The sequence below is a fragment of the Larus michahellis genome, chromosome W (assembly GCF_964199755.1).
Source record: "Larus michahellis chromosome W, bLarMic1.1, whole genome shotgun sequence".
Taxonomy (NCBI): domain Eukaryota; kingdom Metazoa; phylum Chordata; class Aves; order Charadriiformes; family Laridae; genus Larus; species Larus michahellis.
Window position 1 is genome coordinate 8,931,569 of NC_133929.1, and position 15,644 is coordinate 8,947,212.

At 43.5% G+C, this 15,644-nt stretch overlaps 1 protein-coding gene across 6 annotated transcripts in view; it reads left to right on the forward strand.

The window, feature by feature from the left end:
- The window catches only part of LOC141735424 (BDNF/NT-3 growth factors receptor-like), a 211,421-nt gene that overhangs the window by 24,475 nt on the left and 171,302 nt on the right, over window positions 1–15,644 (forward strand). For 5 of the 6 annotated variants that reach the window (XM_074568144.1, XM_074568143.1, XM_074568145.1 and 2 more), the window contains exons 3-6: window positions 4,292–4,366; window positions 4,609–4,680; window positions 9,183–9,232; window positions 14,257–14,325. The gene's annotated coding sequence lies outside the window, so the exon portion shown is untranslated. Of the gene's footprint in view, window positions 1–4,291; window positions 4,367–4,608; window positions 4,681–9,182; window positions 9,233–11,954; window positions 11,970–12,749; window positions 14,326–15,644 lie in introns of those variants that run through there. The other variant, XM_074568146.1, reaches the window with a different exon arrangement.

The window sequence follows — 15,644 nt, forward strand, 5'->3', positions numbered from 1 at the left end:
AAAATGAAGACCATTCTCTTAAAAAAAAGTTATTTGAAAGAGTTAAATCTTTTACCATAGGTTTTTAAAATATCCTTTCCGGAATGTTGCAGAAGTGGTGAAATATGAATATGTGATATTATTCAGTAGTCAAGTTGTTGAAGTGTGTTCAGATGAGCATGTTATTGTAGGTTGCAATGTGCAGTTGGTAGGTGTATGATTCTGAATGCTTTTATGAGAATGAATCAGTAGTTTACAAAGGGGACATGAAATTAAAGGTATAAAAAATAGTTTACTGATGACTCATTGAAGGAGAGACATAGTATAGAGCTATAGTATAATCAAGTGAATAGTATTGTAGACAGCTGAGGGTCTGGTTTAGAGGCAATAATTGGTATTTGTGAGCTGATAAGTGTGATCCCATTGGGTAATATCCTGACAGATTTCAGTGGTGCTACACTTTGTGGTGTGTAGTGGGAGCTTCCAAGCTCCTCATGTGACTTCAGACAGCCATGAGTCAGGATGTTTTTCTTCTGTGCTACAATAAAAAATGTTCAGTTAAAGAACAGGATGGATATTCTTAAGGACAAGCAGGCAAATTGCATTTCTCAGCATCACCCACTGCAAGTTGGAGCTTTTAGAGTATTAATGTTTGATGAGAAATAACATCAGGGTAGAATAGTTGTGAAGAAGTTAAAAATAGACTTCACTTAGAGATTTTATTTCAAACCTCTCTAAATTAAACAAAAGAACAGCTGCCCTTTGAAGTGTACAGCCACAGTCATTGTACTTTCTTTCTCACTGATGTGAAATAGCTGCAAAGATTTAACTTTAAAAAAGATCTGTTAAGCAAGTAAGGAAGCATAGGAAAACCTGACCTGCTTGTGGTAATTTACATCTGTCTACTCTTCAGGGATTTCCAACTGTGTAAAATTTTCTTTACTGTCATGTTCTGTACTAAGTGGGTCATATACAAATGTATTGAATAACAGCTATTATTTTGAGTAATTTGTAGTTGCACTTAGCCAAAATTTCTTCTGAGTCCCTATTTGAAGCACAGTTATGGAAAGTCAGAAATCATTCACCATAAGCAGCCTAGTACCAGCTCAGAGTAAAGTGTGGAACTTTTTGTTATTATTATTTTTTAAGGGATGCAATAAGAGAAAGGTAGGGGAGGAAATATTATGAATTTATGTTGCTTCATCATTCCAAATGTTGTCCCTTTGGTTTGTTCCCTAATGGACCAATACTGATTTTTTTTTAATATTTTACCTTTTATAGATGGTCTGCTCATACTCAGATCTTAATCTGGTGTAAATTCTGGTTGCTACATTAACTTCAGTAGAGCTGAGCTCTTTTACACTGGTTGAGATTTACCACAGAATGCAATAAACTAATATATTTCTATGTGACACTATAAGTTATGTCAGTTTTTTAGCTTCTCATAGTGGGAGGTTCTGGTTAAATTTTTATGATTAAAATTGCAATGTCAGATCTGGATCTGTGATAAATGTGTTTAAGTGATGGAGCTGGGTTATGGTAGTGCTTGTCAGAGAATTGTTGCTCAGTTTCTTCTCTTTTACTCTTCTGAGTCCCTTCTCCCTCTGTGTTTCTCTGTCTGTTTTCCTTCATTCCTGCTCTTCTGCATTTGCCCCGTTTCCTTCTGGTCTTGCAGGGTGCTCATTGGTTGAATGTTGAGAACCGAGTGAGGAAGATACCTTTGATATTTCTTGCATAACTTAATTTTAGCAAGATGAGGTCTAAGTGACAGATAAGATGAGACTTAATTAAATCCCCTACTCTTCTTCAGGGCAAATTCAGAGGCAGTAGGATCATCCACTTACAGGACTCTCAAATGGAAAGACTGATAGCCTTTACTAGACTTCTTCATTGTTTTTACTTGGCAAAACCAACAAATGAAAAATAGATTAATAAACCACAAGAGATCAAATCAAATTCATTTAAAAATCCAACAAAGGGCACAAAACATATAGGAAACTTACCTTACAATGGGTGCACCATGTTAATCTTAGTCTAAGAAGCCCTTCAGAGCAGTCATTGATGTCATATGATGCTGTGGTAACGTGTTTTGTCCAGTATCATGTGTTGTCTTTTGTCTGCCTTTATTTTTGCCAAGAGACAATGAAACCAATTAGGGGATTTTTTTTTTGCTTTTCCTGATGCTTGGCAAGACCATAGCCTAAGTCAGCTTTGCAGCTTGGAGGGAAGCCCATCCCACCTCTTGGGATTCTCAAGCTTCTGTTGGGATGTGGGCGCACAAAAGATTTCTCTAAAACACCAACTACAGTAGATTTTTATCATCTTTGGGAAAAGGATACACTTTCTTCTCCAATTCGCCAGAGTTCCTTTAAATACAAGAAACACTTAAAGTTTTATTCTAGCAAAATAAATACTCCTTCTGTTTATGAAAACATACTGTATTGTGGCTTTGCTTAATTCTGGATGCTTATGAAAATACAAGTGAATCTCAGTTTCAATTTGTCTGTCACTGGGGTTATCTTTTGAAATGCATGGACTCTTAGACAGGGTGATTTCCCACATCAGGCTTATGTCTCTGCTCATAAGGTCAGTTGAATTGCACTTTCCTCTGATTCCTCCTTCCTGGACAGCATGATTTGCACTGTGAAACTTTTTTCTGACAGTACTGACAGTACTTTGGTCTATTAGGACAGTTTCTCTTCTCTTAATTTCCACTTCTGTATGTAATATAATGAAGCGTAGCCTCCCTTTTTTCTGTTTTCCTATCACCACAACTTAAAAAATAAAATTGCAACTACTTTGGGAAAGGGAGAAAATTAATTTAATGAGTGATTAAGTTAAGAACAACATGAGGGAAAAAAGACTAGGGCAGGCCCCCCCAAATGTAAATGGGAGCAACTATGTTACTACTATGGAAGTTGGCCCTTTTCCTGTTGTAAAACCCATGAAGCAGTGTCCTGGAATACAGTGACACTGTAATGTATTTTTATTTATTGTGTCTTCAGGGTGACTTCTTTCCTTGATGAACTCATTTCCCCTGTGCAAAACTCAATTGTTCCTCCTCCAATCCCGTGCCACAATAATAAATGTTGGGGAAGATTTTAATGAGCACTTTTGCTCTGCAGTTGCTTTAAGTAGAGCTCAGTGTTAACTGCATGTGGTGAGTTGACTTTGGCTGACCACCAGGTGCCCACCAAGCTGCTCTATCACTCCCCCTGAACTGGACAAGGGGAAAAAATATGACAAAAAGCTCATGGGTCAAGATAAGGACAGTGAGATCACTCAGCAATTACCATCATGGGCAAAACAGGCTCGACTTGGGGAAATTAATTTAATTTAATACCAGTCATATCAGAGTAGGATAATGAGAAATAAGAAAAAAAATCTAAAATACACCTTCCCTCCACCCCTCCCTTCCCAGGCTCAACTTCCCTCCCCACTTCTCTACCTCCTCCCCCTGAGTGGCACACAGGGATGGGGAACGGGGGTTACAGTCAGTTCATAATGCTTCATCTCTGCAGCTTCTTCTTCCTCATGCTCTTCCCCTGCTCCAGCATGGTGACCCTCCCATGGGATACAGTCCTTCACAAACTGCTCCAGCATGGGTCCTTCCCACAGGCTGCAGTTCTTCAAGAACTGCTCCGGCACAGACCCTTTCCATGGGGTACAGCCCTTTAGGAAAGGACTGCTCCAACATGGGTACCCTGCAGGGTCACAGGTCCAGCCAGAAGACCTGCTCCTGCATGGGCTCTTCATGGGGTCACAGCTTCCTTCAGGGCACATCCACCTGCTCTGGTGTGGGGTCTTCAATGGTCTGCAGAACGGATATCTGCTCTACTGTGATCCTCCATGGGCTGCAGGGGGAACAACCTGCTTCTCTATGGTCTTCACTGTGGGCTGCAGGGGAATCTCTTCTTCAGCACTTGGAGCACCTCCTCCCCCTCCTTCTTCATTGACCTTGGTGTCTGCATCGTTGTTTCTCTCACATATTCTCACTTCTCTCTCCCAGCTGCTGTAAATATGTTATCACAGAGGTGCTACCAGTATCACTGATTGTCTCAGCTTTGGCCAGCGGCAAATCTGTCTTGGAGCCTGTAACTGTCTCTGTCTGACATGGGGGGCAGCTTCTGTGAGAAGATGCCAGAAGCTGCCCCTGCAGCCCTTCCTGCTATCAAAACCTTGCCACATAAACCAAATACAGTGCAATAGGTCAGCAACCACTGTTGGCTTTCAGACTTCATTGCTGACTTCTGATCAATCAAAGCTGTGGAAGTAGCCACTTTCTTACTTTGTTTTTTGTCTTTTTCAACAGTTACATCGCAAACCAGCAGAAATTAGAGAGTATCAATGACAATGAAGTTGGATTTTATGTTGGACTTAAAAATCTGTGAGTATATGGGATAATTATATTTCTTTATTTCTCTTGCAGAAGCATTTACAGACCTCATGAGAGAGCAGGGCTAACTTTTTGCATTATAGAAGACAGCTGTAGAGCTTGCAGTTCAACCTAGTTGATATTTCATCCACATTCTTATTTTAAACATTATCATTATTATTTTAAACATTATCATTATTCTTTCAATTTATTTCTTTTAAATGAACTATTCTAAGTTTTATATACTTTCACAGGACTGTGGTGGATTCAGGCTTAAGGTTTGTGTCCCATCAGGCATTTGTGAAAAACGTCAACCTACAATACATGTGAGTAAGGATAGCTTCTGTTTTATAAGTTAAAATTGTCCAAACCTTGTTAACTCCCTTCTCTCTCTTCCTGTTTCCTTAATATAAAATGTTTTAACTTCTAATGGCCTCCTGTCATTAATGGGCATGAAATAGGACATGTATGATAAGGAATTAGTAGATCATAATGGCATAATGTGTAATGGCAAATATTACATAATGTGTAATGGCAAAAAGACCCATGCAGCTTGTTATCCCGTTTCTAACAGTGGTCACCAGCTGTGTCTCTTTTAGTAAGGGAGTGAATCTCTCTACTGAGTCATTTGGTGGTGAGAGTATGATGTCCACGCTATGTGCATCACACTCAGTGACATGGGTTTGACTTTGGACTAGCACTAGACTGATTCAGTGGGCTGAACATGTTTTAGCAGCTAGAAGTGCATTTGGTCCATGCATGGAGCACATCTTCTAATGTAGTTTGACTAGTTTACATTCCCCGAGACTCTACCATGCCTGTCAACTCAAGTTTTGTAAGTGAGGATGATCAGAAGATTCACTTCAGCTCAATTCTGAGCTGAGCTGATGCACCCAAAGCAGAATATAAGAATGCAGTTATTTTCCCACCCAATTGTACTTTGCAGTTCATGAACGTCAGGAAACAGATTTCATGCCTGTGCAGCTTTTTGACTGTGTTTTTCTAGATTAGTTTAGATTTAGCAAAGTACAGAGAAAAAATGATCAGTTATAAAGAAAGATTTTGTGGGTTTTTAGTTTAAATACATATCCCTGAAAGATTGGAGTGCCTTTCAGTGGCACTGAATCTGTCATTCGTCAGTGGCCAGTCTGGCCCAAATCATGACAGCGGGACAGACAAAGAATAACTCATTCCTGCTACTTATATGGAAAATTGTGGTTCCAGTCCTACAAAACATTGAGATCATGTGTGTGGCTCACTGTTTTAGCCAAGTATTCAAGTGTGTGCTAAGTCTATCCATCTAGAACTCTCGCTGGACTACGAGGGTTACGTATTACTTCATATAGTCCTTAATAAAGTAAATTGCTTTTACTATAATCAGTTGGTGAATAAGGGAAGTATCTTCCAGAATGAGTTTCTGTTGTCTACCTGTGTGTCAATTTCCCAGTGAATTATGATTGTATAAGATGAAATTCCATAAAGTCAAGTGCATATGCAATGACTGTGGAAATTCACAATGCGAATTTATTGGCTAAGTTGGCACAGTTGCTGAGAAATGTTTAGTGGCTATATTGAAACAGAATCTCAGCATGATGCAGCAGAACAAAGCAAATTCACTCTATGATCAGAAGTAATTTTGTATTAGACTTTTGCATCTTCTCCCCATTACTTCAGTTGCTGGGAAGGCATTGAATATTGTATACAGATTAGGACACCGGATCTACTCATCTAGAAAGATATTTGAGAACAACAACAGAGCTATAAGGAGGTTGTAAAGCAAATCATTTCAGGATAGGCTGAGAAGTCCTACTAAATTTGTTCAATTTCACAGAATCACAGAATGGTAGGGTTGGAAGGGACCTCTGGAGATCATCTAGTCCAACCCCCCTGCCAGAGCAGGGTCACCTAGAGCAGGTTGCGCAGGAACAGTGTCCAGGCGGGTTTTGAATGTCTCCAGAGTTGGAGACTCCACCACCTCTCTGGGAAGCCTGTTCCAGTGCTCTGCCACCCTCAAAGTAAAGTGCCTCCTCATGTTTAGGTGGAACTTCCTATGTTCAAGGTTGTGCCCGTTACCTCTTGTCCTGTCCCCAGGCACCACTGAAAAGAGCCTGGCCCCATCCTCCTGACACCCACCCTTTAAGTATTTATAAGTGGTGATAAGGTCCCCCCTCAGCCGCCTTTTTTCCAGACTGAAGAGACCCAAATCCCTCAGCCTTTCTTCATAAGAGAGGTGTTCCAGTCCCCTAATCATCTTGGTAGCCCTTTGCTGCACCCTCTCCAGCAGTTCCCTGTCCTTCTTGAACTGGGGAGCCCAGAACTGGACACAGTACTCCAGATGCAGCCTCACCAGGGCAGAGTAGAGGGGGAGGATGACCTCCCTCGACCTGCTGGCCACACTCTTCTTGATGCACCCCAGCATGCCATTGGCCTTCTTGGCCACGAGGGCACATTGCTGGCTCATGGTCATCCTGTTGCCCACCAGGACTCCCAGGTCTCTTTCCACAGAGCTGCTCTCCAGCAGGTCAGCCCCCAACCTGTACTGGTGCATTGGGTTATTCCTCCCCAGGTGCAGCACCCTACACTTGCCCTTGTTGAATTTCATAAGGTTCCTCTTTGCCCAACTCTCCAGTCTGTCCAGGTCTCTCTGTATGGCGGCACAGCCTTCTGGTGTGTCAGCCACCCCTCCCAGCTTGTTGTCATCAGCAAACTTGCTGAGGGTGCCCTCTATCCCCTCATCCAGGTCATTGATGAATATATTGAAGAGGACTGGACCCAGTACTGACCCCTGGGGAACACCACTCGTCACTGGTTTCCATGTGGACATTGAGCCATTGACTGCAACCCTTTGAGTGCTGCCATCTAGCCAGTCCTTTACAGGGAAGACAGGCCAGTGAGGCAAGGTGGTGGAATTGCTCTTTATGTGAGAGAGCAACTGGAATGCATCAAGATCTCCCTGGGGGCGGATGAAGGGAGAGCTGAGAGCTTGTGGGTAAGGATTAAGGGGCAAACTAATATGAGAGACACTGTTGTGGGTGTTTATTACAGGCTACCAGTGCTGTTTAACATCTTTGTCGGTGACATGGACAGTGGGACTGAGTGCACCCTCGGCAAGTTTGCTGATGACGCCAAGCTGTGTGGCGCGGTCGACACGCTGGAGGGAAGGGATGCCATCCAGAGGGACCTGGACAGGCTCGAGAGGTGGGGCTATGCGAACCTCATGAAGTTCAACCAGGCCAAGTGCAAGGTCCTGCACCTGGGTCATGGCAATCCCAGGCACAAATACAGGTTGGGCAGAGAATGGCTTGAGGGCAGCCCTGAGGAGAAGGACTTGGGGGTGCTGGTGGACAAGAAGCTCAACATGAGCAGGCAATGTGCACTTGCAGCCCAGAAGGCCATTTGCATCCTGGGCCGCATCAGAAGCAGCATAGCCAGCAGGTCGAGGGAGGTGATTCTACCCCTCTACTCTGCTTGGGTGAGACCCCACCTGGAGTACTGCGTCCAGCTCTGGAGTCCTCAGCACAAGAAGGACATGGACCTGTTGGAGGGGGTCCAGCAGAGGGCCACGAAGATGATCTGGGGATTGAAACAACTCCCCTATGAGGACAGGCTGAGAGAGTTGGGGTTGTTCAGCCTGGAGAAGAGGAGGCTCTGAGGAGACCTTATAGCAGCCTTCCAGTACCTGAAGGGGGCCTACAGGAAGGATGGGGAGGGATTCTTTATCAGGGAGTGTAATGATAGGACACGGGGCAACGGCTTCAAACTGAAAGAGGGTAGATTTAGATTGGATATTAGGAAGAAATTCTTTACTGTAAGGGTGGTGAGGCACTGGAACAGGTTGCCCAGGGAGGTTGTGGATGCTCCATCCCTGGAAGTGTTCAAGGCCAGGCTGGATGAGGCTTTGAGCAGCCTAGTCTAGTGGGAGGTGTCCCTGCCCATGGCAGGGGGGTTGGAACTAGATGATCTTTAAGGTCCCTTCCAACCCAAACCATTCTGTGATTCTGTGACATTGCCATCCATGGCAGCGTTCCAGTCATGTGAGCTGTCCCACCACATCTCAGTAACTGCAATGAGATCATGGCCCTGTGACCAAACACAGATCTCCAGCTCTTCTTGTTTATTCCCCATGCTGCGTGCATTGGTGTATAATTTCAGAGAGGGAGTTGTGTGTGTAGTTTTCACCCTTGAGATGTGGTAGGCCTTCTGGCTCTCAGAAATACTGGCATGCTCCCCTACAAGTGCTGAGCTACTACACCTAGGCACCTCACCAGCAAGCCCAGTACCATCCCCACCCCACTTTGAATCTAGTTTAAAGCTCTCTCAATGAGCCCCGATAACTCTTGTCCTAGAACCCTTTTCCCCCTGCAAGATAAGCTATTCCTGCCCATTACCAGCAGGCCTGGTGTCTTGTAAATCAGGCCATGGTCAAAGAAACCAAAGTCCTGCCGGTAGCACCAGGCTTGGAACCAGGCATTGATCTGCTGGCTTCTCCTATTTACCCTCTCATCATTCCCCACAACTGGAGGGATAGAGGAGAACACAACTTGTGCTCCCGATCCCTTGACCAGTCATCCCATGGTCCTGAAATCTCTCTTCATTGCCCTCAGACTTCTTCTTGCTATCTCGTCGCTGCCTACCTGAAAGATCAAAAGGGGGTAATAATCTGAGGGCCGTACTAGGGAAGGAAGCTTCCTCTTCACATCCTTGGCCTGGGCCCCAGGGAGGCAGCAGACCTCCCTATGTAGCGGGTCTGGTCTGCATATTGGGCCTTCTGCTCCCTTCAGTAGTGAGTTGCCTATGACAATGACCCATCTTTTCTTCTTTACCGCAGAGGTTTTGATGCAGAGGGTGGTCTGACTAGACCTCGCTGACACCTCCAAGGTAGGAGAACTATTGTGCTCATCATCATCCAGGTTCCCTTGCAGAGCACTGTACCTGTTATACAATGGCATCTGGGAAGGTGGGGTAGTTGCTGGGCAGTCACGACTGCAGCACCTGTTGCGCCAGGCAGGAAATTCTTGCCATTGCCCCCTGTCCTCCAAGTCACCACATTCAGTTGGGCAGAGAGAGGACAGGGAGTTCTCTGCTGCAGGGGTTCTGTCTGCCTGCTAGGTTTCTGTTGTGGGATGCAGGGTGCTACTCCAAGCATCTCTCTCTCTCTCGCATTCCCTGATGGCCCTCAACGTGCTTACCTCCTCCCTGAGCTCCATCACTAAGTGGAGAAGCTCCTCTACCTGGGCACATCTCCCACAGTGCCCACCACTGCCATCTGACACTGGCATAAGAGCAGGGCACACCCTGCAGCCTGATGTCTGTGTGCCAGCATGTTCCCACAGGAGCTCCGTCTGGGAAGCTGCATCAGAGCTGGTGGGTGCAGAGCTCATGGATGCCATGGATGATACATTGTATACTTACAGATCTAGGTATTAGAATGCGTTCGTATCTCTAGGCTGATTTGGTTTAGGATAAGTAGCCAAATGTAACTATTTGAGACCTAGCTGCAGATTTTCCCTCACATGTGCACAGGCAATACAGGGCTGGCTAAACCGTAGGCAGAGCAAGAGCCTGTAGAGGGAGACTAAGTATAGCAAAATGGCCATGACCATTTCTTAAACTCTTCCCTCCCATTCTCCTGAGACCTGTTCCCTCCTATTCCTTCTTGCCTCTCCTTGCCAGGAGCAGTGTAGGCAGTATAGTGGCATAGTGACTGTTGTGGGTTAACCCCAGTAGGCAGGTAAGCACCACACAGCCACTCATTCACTTCCCCACCCAGCCCCCCAGTGGGATGGAGTAAGAGGAACGGAAAAGTAAAAGCAAGAAAACTTTGTGGGCGAGAGAAAAATAGTTTAATATGTGAAGGAGAAGTGGAAGAAGACAGAAAACAAAACAAGTGATGCACAGGCAATCACTCATCACCTCTCGGATAGACTGATGCCCAGCCAGTTCCAGAGCAAAAGATGGCTAAATTGCTAAAACCCCTCCTCTCCCGTTTTATTGCTGAGCATGATGTTATATGGCATGGAACATCTTTTTGGTCAGTTCAGGTCATTTGCCTGATTGTGTCCCCTCCCAACCTCTCATGCATCCCCAATCTATTCACTGGGGGGGCAGAGTGAAAAACAGAGAAGGCTTTGACACTGTGCAAACGCTGTTCAACAATAGCTAAAACATTAGTGTGTTATCAGCAGTGTTTTGGTCACAAATCTAAAACACAGTGCCATACCATCTGCTATGAATAAAATTAACTCCATCCCAGCCAGACCCAGTACAGTGACATTGCAATGTAAAGCTGCACCTGTGTTGCTAGCTATGTGAATGTTTATGCAGCTGCTTAGGCCACTCTTGCATTCCCTATTTTGCCACAGGTATGCTTTTAGCTGTATTAGGTCTAGCTACTTTAAAGTGGGCTTGATATTCGTATGTAAAATACAGTCGTGCTTTTGAATCGTCTTTGGGCTGCTCACCACAATCTTTGTGTGTGTCTGTATGCACACATGCATGCGTGTGCACACGTGTGTGTGTAATTGAATTCGTGAACTAATTTATATTCTCTTTCCATGGAAGTGGATGAGTGGTCATTGCCTACTCTGCAATAAGTTGGTCCATGTTTTTTCACTTAACATGGATTAAAGAGACCATAGCAGGCATCTCTATAATCAATATAAAGTGCTCAGTTTATGAAAAATATATATAACAGTAAATTTAATGTCAAAGTATAGTTTAAGGTAATAAATCAATAACAGTGGTCTGAAAAATTTCTGTTGAATTACTCACCAACTTGAAAAACCTTAAGGTGCTAAACTACATGGAGGAAAAGGCTACAGTCATAAAGTACTAAATGTGTCAACCTATGACCAAGAATATAGGAACAGGATTTTTTTTGTTACTGTTTTTACTGCTTCTTACTACCTTTGTCTGGTATATAGCAAACACAACTGGTAAAAATCTGAAAAGACAATTAAACTTATTGAGTACTTTTGGTTTTTCACAACTGGATTTGTTAAAAATAATAATTCTTTATTCTTTTGATAATTTTGCTTGAATTAATAGTTCTAGTTCCTCACTGGCTCATGCAGTCATTTATACCTGCATCAAGTGTTCAGAAAGTAACATACTCACTGATATTTGGACAGTAAGTCTGGCTTATGAATTTAAATCAAGTAAGGGCTATTCTTATGCCTAGGGGGTTGTAGTAATTCTCCAAAAGTGATGAGTGGCCTGAAGCTAAATGACAACAAAATGCAATTATGGTAACACTGAACAGTCTGCTGTCCAGTTTTGCTCTGTTCTGGTTCTGGTGGGGATAGGATTAATTTTCACAAGGATGTGGCATGGGACACAGGTATTCCATACCATGTGAGCCATGTCCAGTCTATAGTGGAGGAGCTGGCCAGGAAGCTGACCGAGGAAGGAGCAGAAAGTCCATGCTTGGGAGCAGGCTGGGAGGTTCCTTGGTCTGGTCGGTGAGCGGTGGTACATTAATCGTGTTTTGTACATTCCTCTATCAGTGTTATTGTTGTTGTTTTTTCTCTTTTCTTTGCTGTTCTGTTAAACTGCCTTTATCTCAACCCACGAATTTTGCCTTTTTCTTCCGATTCTCCCAGACAGCTGTGGGGAGGTGAGTGAGCGTCCACATGGTTCTTTGTTGCCAGCTGAGGCTAAACCACGACAAGCTCCTGTCTCTGAATGAGGCAGCTCAGATCCTCACAGAGAAATGGAGAATTAGATGGCCATTAGTAAGTTAAGGAAGGAAGCATGTAACCAGCCAGGAGGAAATCTGTAGGAAAAATGGGACTTCAGTCCTGTTCAGTTCCGCTCATGAAGTAGTTAGGCTCTTATGTCCACTCCAGCTTAGCAACAAAAAACCCTTTCCTGGAGTCAGTCTTTTTTTTTTTTAAAAAGATTTTCTTAAAAGATATATTTTTTTTACATTTTTATCTTCTTAAGAGAAAAAGAGAGAAATACCATCTCATAGGATATCTGGGGCTCTTACGTAGGATGTTTAAGGCTCATTTTCAGATCTGTATTGTGATATTCTGTTATTTAGAAAGTGGAAGAGGGGCGATTTTCAAAGCCCCTTCTATTTGTCTTGGTCTGAAGTCAGAGCTTGAGCCCGGGCTTTCCCTTTTAGGGTGTCAGGAAAGATCCCATGAAATGGAACAGCTTCAGCTGGACAGAGATTTCCCTGAGGGATCCATCATTTGATGGTTAGGGAGTCCTCCTGGTGTGGAAGAGAAGGGTCTTCTGCTGTGCAGAAACCAAGATTTAAATCTTGTCTTCCCATGACCTGAAATATGTTGCCTTCCACTATACTAGTAAGTGGCATCCCACTAGACTAGTAAGTGGCATGGGTACCTATCTGCAGGTAGAACCCACTGTATATCTGGTTGTCTTTCAGGGATGGTGGGATTTAGTCACTGTGCAGGTAAGAGAAGCAGGCACTTGTCTCATTTGGGAATACCATGGGTGCATCTGTGTGCACTGCTCAGAAGCGTCAGGACTGAATGGACTTTTTTTGATGAGTGAGAATCACCTGTGGAGGGGTAAGATTTGACATGTTTTATGTTGTCTCAGTGCTGGAGAGAAGAGCCCAATTTCATAGGAGGATTTAACTTCTTCCTTTCAACCTCCCAACCTATTGTTTGTGAATATTAGGAAAAACATCATATTAGTTAACATATTGACCGGTTTTTACTTAACCACTTCTGTCCTACGTGCAAATTTTGCTTTAATTTTGACCATCGTGATCCACATGAGATGTTTCCATCAGCATCTACTGTAGGGCAGCTCAGTTGACCTGAGTAATGAAAGAGTAGCTCACCCATTTTGTTCTCACACATTAGGACCAGTCAGCTTGCAAACTTCAGGCCATTGTTTGCTAGAAGGAATCAACAAAAGTATAGTAAATAAAATCTCTTAAAGATTCCATTCTAAATGTTTATAAAAGATGCAACTTGTATCCCCATAATTTCTCTGAAAATTATCTTGTACTCAGAGATCAAGGGCTAAAAGTAGGGGGAGTAAATACTGTGTTTTTTAGTCAGGGGGCAGGGTACAGAGGTTTAATCCCTGTTTTAAATGCTATGCAACTTAAAATATGGAGCCCCTGTGGCACCTCTAAAATACCACATAAAACTCGTGGTATTTTGGTTCATAATGCTGATTTGCACTACACTACTGGCGGTTTTACAGTTTACTGCTCTCACTATCTTTAATTTGTGGACTGATAAGACTATAGAAAATCAGCATTATTTGGGTTTGGAGAAAGCATTTTTGTAAGCCTAGGAAGGGAAGCATTTCTGATTCAGATGAGCATTTCTTTGCTCTGCATAATGGGAGAAGACCTTTCACTTAATTACCACTGGAAACTGTAAATGCTTAACTGACATAAAAAAGCCCAATATAGGCATTTTACATTTTTGCTGTTGATCTTTCCTGTGTGTGCATATTGCACGTGTAATTTGAACATAATAACTAAAAGTCTCTGATGTGGATGTGTGCTAGTATGTGAGTACAGAGTTTGGTGCAGTATCAAAGAAAGGGATACAACCATTTCACTTATGAATAAATTAAGCATATAATTAACACCTGGACTTTACATAATACTTGTGAAACACAATTAAATCTGCTGCTTTTCTGTAATGAACACAAGTGCTTTAAGTGAAAATATTAACTCCATGTTGAGTTTGATTTTAAAGACACAGGCTGGATTCAAATCCTTGAAACCCATCAAACTATAAAGCTGTAAAAAGAGACTGGGCACTATTCCATTCCCACTTAAGTTAAAGGAATAAGAGCTTTTTAGAGCTGATTTGGGCACTTCATTTTTTTTGAGAGACGCAACCTGTATTGGGAGTGTAAGAAGAAGCAGCCCTAATTAATACAATTTTTCTGTTTTCCCGTAGCAATTTATCCAGAAACAAGATCTCAACTTTGTCCAAGAAGCCTTTTCGCCATCTGGGTTTGTCTGATCTGTGAGTTGTCATTTTTTAAAATAAATTTTATTTGTGGCTAGCAATGAAAGAACAGGACTTTGTTCTTTTGAAGCTACAGGTCCATCAAAGATTAGAAATTAAATTCTGATCCAAAGAAGGCAGCAAATATGTTGCCAGTGACATAAGTGCAGAGAGATTTTAAATCCAGGCCTTCAGAAAAGATTGTGTATGTTTTAACATAAATCTATAAACCAAAATAGCCTTCTCCCTTCAACTATAAAATACTTTTTATGAGATTATTTCACACAAAACTACTAGTGGTTCTATTTGAGCTAATAAAAAATACAGCCATCTGCAGAACATAGAATCATAGAATGGTTTGGGTTGGAAGGGACCTTAAAGATCATCTAGTTCCAACCCCTATGCCATGGGCAGGGACGCCTCCCACTAGGCCAGGCTGCTCAAAGCCTCATCCAGCCTGGCCTTGAACACTTCCAGGGGTGGAGCAGCGACAGCTTCTCTGGGCAACCCGTTCCAGTGTTTAACCACCCTCACAGTAAAGAATTTCTTCCTGATATCTAATCTAAATCTACCTTCTTTCAGTTTAAAACAGTTACCCTTCGTCCTATTGCTATACTCCCTGATAAAGAGTCCCTCCCCATCTTTCCTGTAGGCCCCCTTCAGGTACTGAAAGGCTGCTATAAGGTCTCCTCGGAGCCTCCTCTTCTCCAGGCTGAACAACCCCAACTCTCTCAGCCTGTCCTCATAGGGGAGTTGTTTCAATCCCCAGATCATCTTCGTGGCCCTCTGCTGGACCCCCTCCAACAGGTCCATGTCCTTCTTGTGCTGAGGACTCCAGAGCTGGACGCAGTACTCCAGGTAGGGTCTCACCAGAGAAGAGTAGAGGGGCAGAATCACCTCCCTTGACCTGCTGGCCATGATTCTTTTGATGCTGCCCAGGATGTGGTTCACTTTCTGGGCTGTGAGCTCACATTGCCTGCTCATGTTGAGCTTCTTGTCTACCAGCACCCCCAAGTCCTTCTCCTCAGGGCTGCCCTCAAGCCATTCTCTGCCCAACCTGTATTTGTGCAGGACCTTGCACTTGGCCTGGTTGAACTTCATGAGTTTTGCATGGGCCCACCCCTCAAGCCTGTCCAGGTCCCCCTGGATGGCATCCCTTCCCTCCAGCGTGTCGATCGTGCCACACAGCTTGGCGTCATCAGCAAACTTGCCGAGGGTGCACTCAGTCCCACTGTCCATGTCACCGACAAAGATGTTAAACAGCACTGGTCCCAGTACTGACCCCTGAGTTACACCACTCGTCACTGGTTTCCATGTGGACATTGAGCCGTTGACCG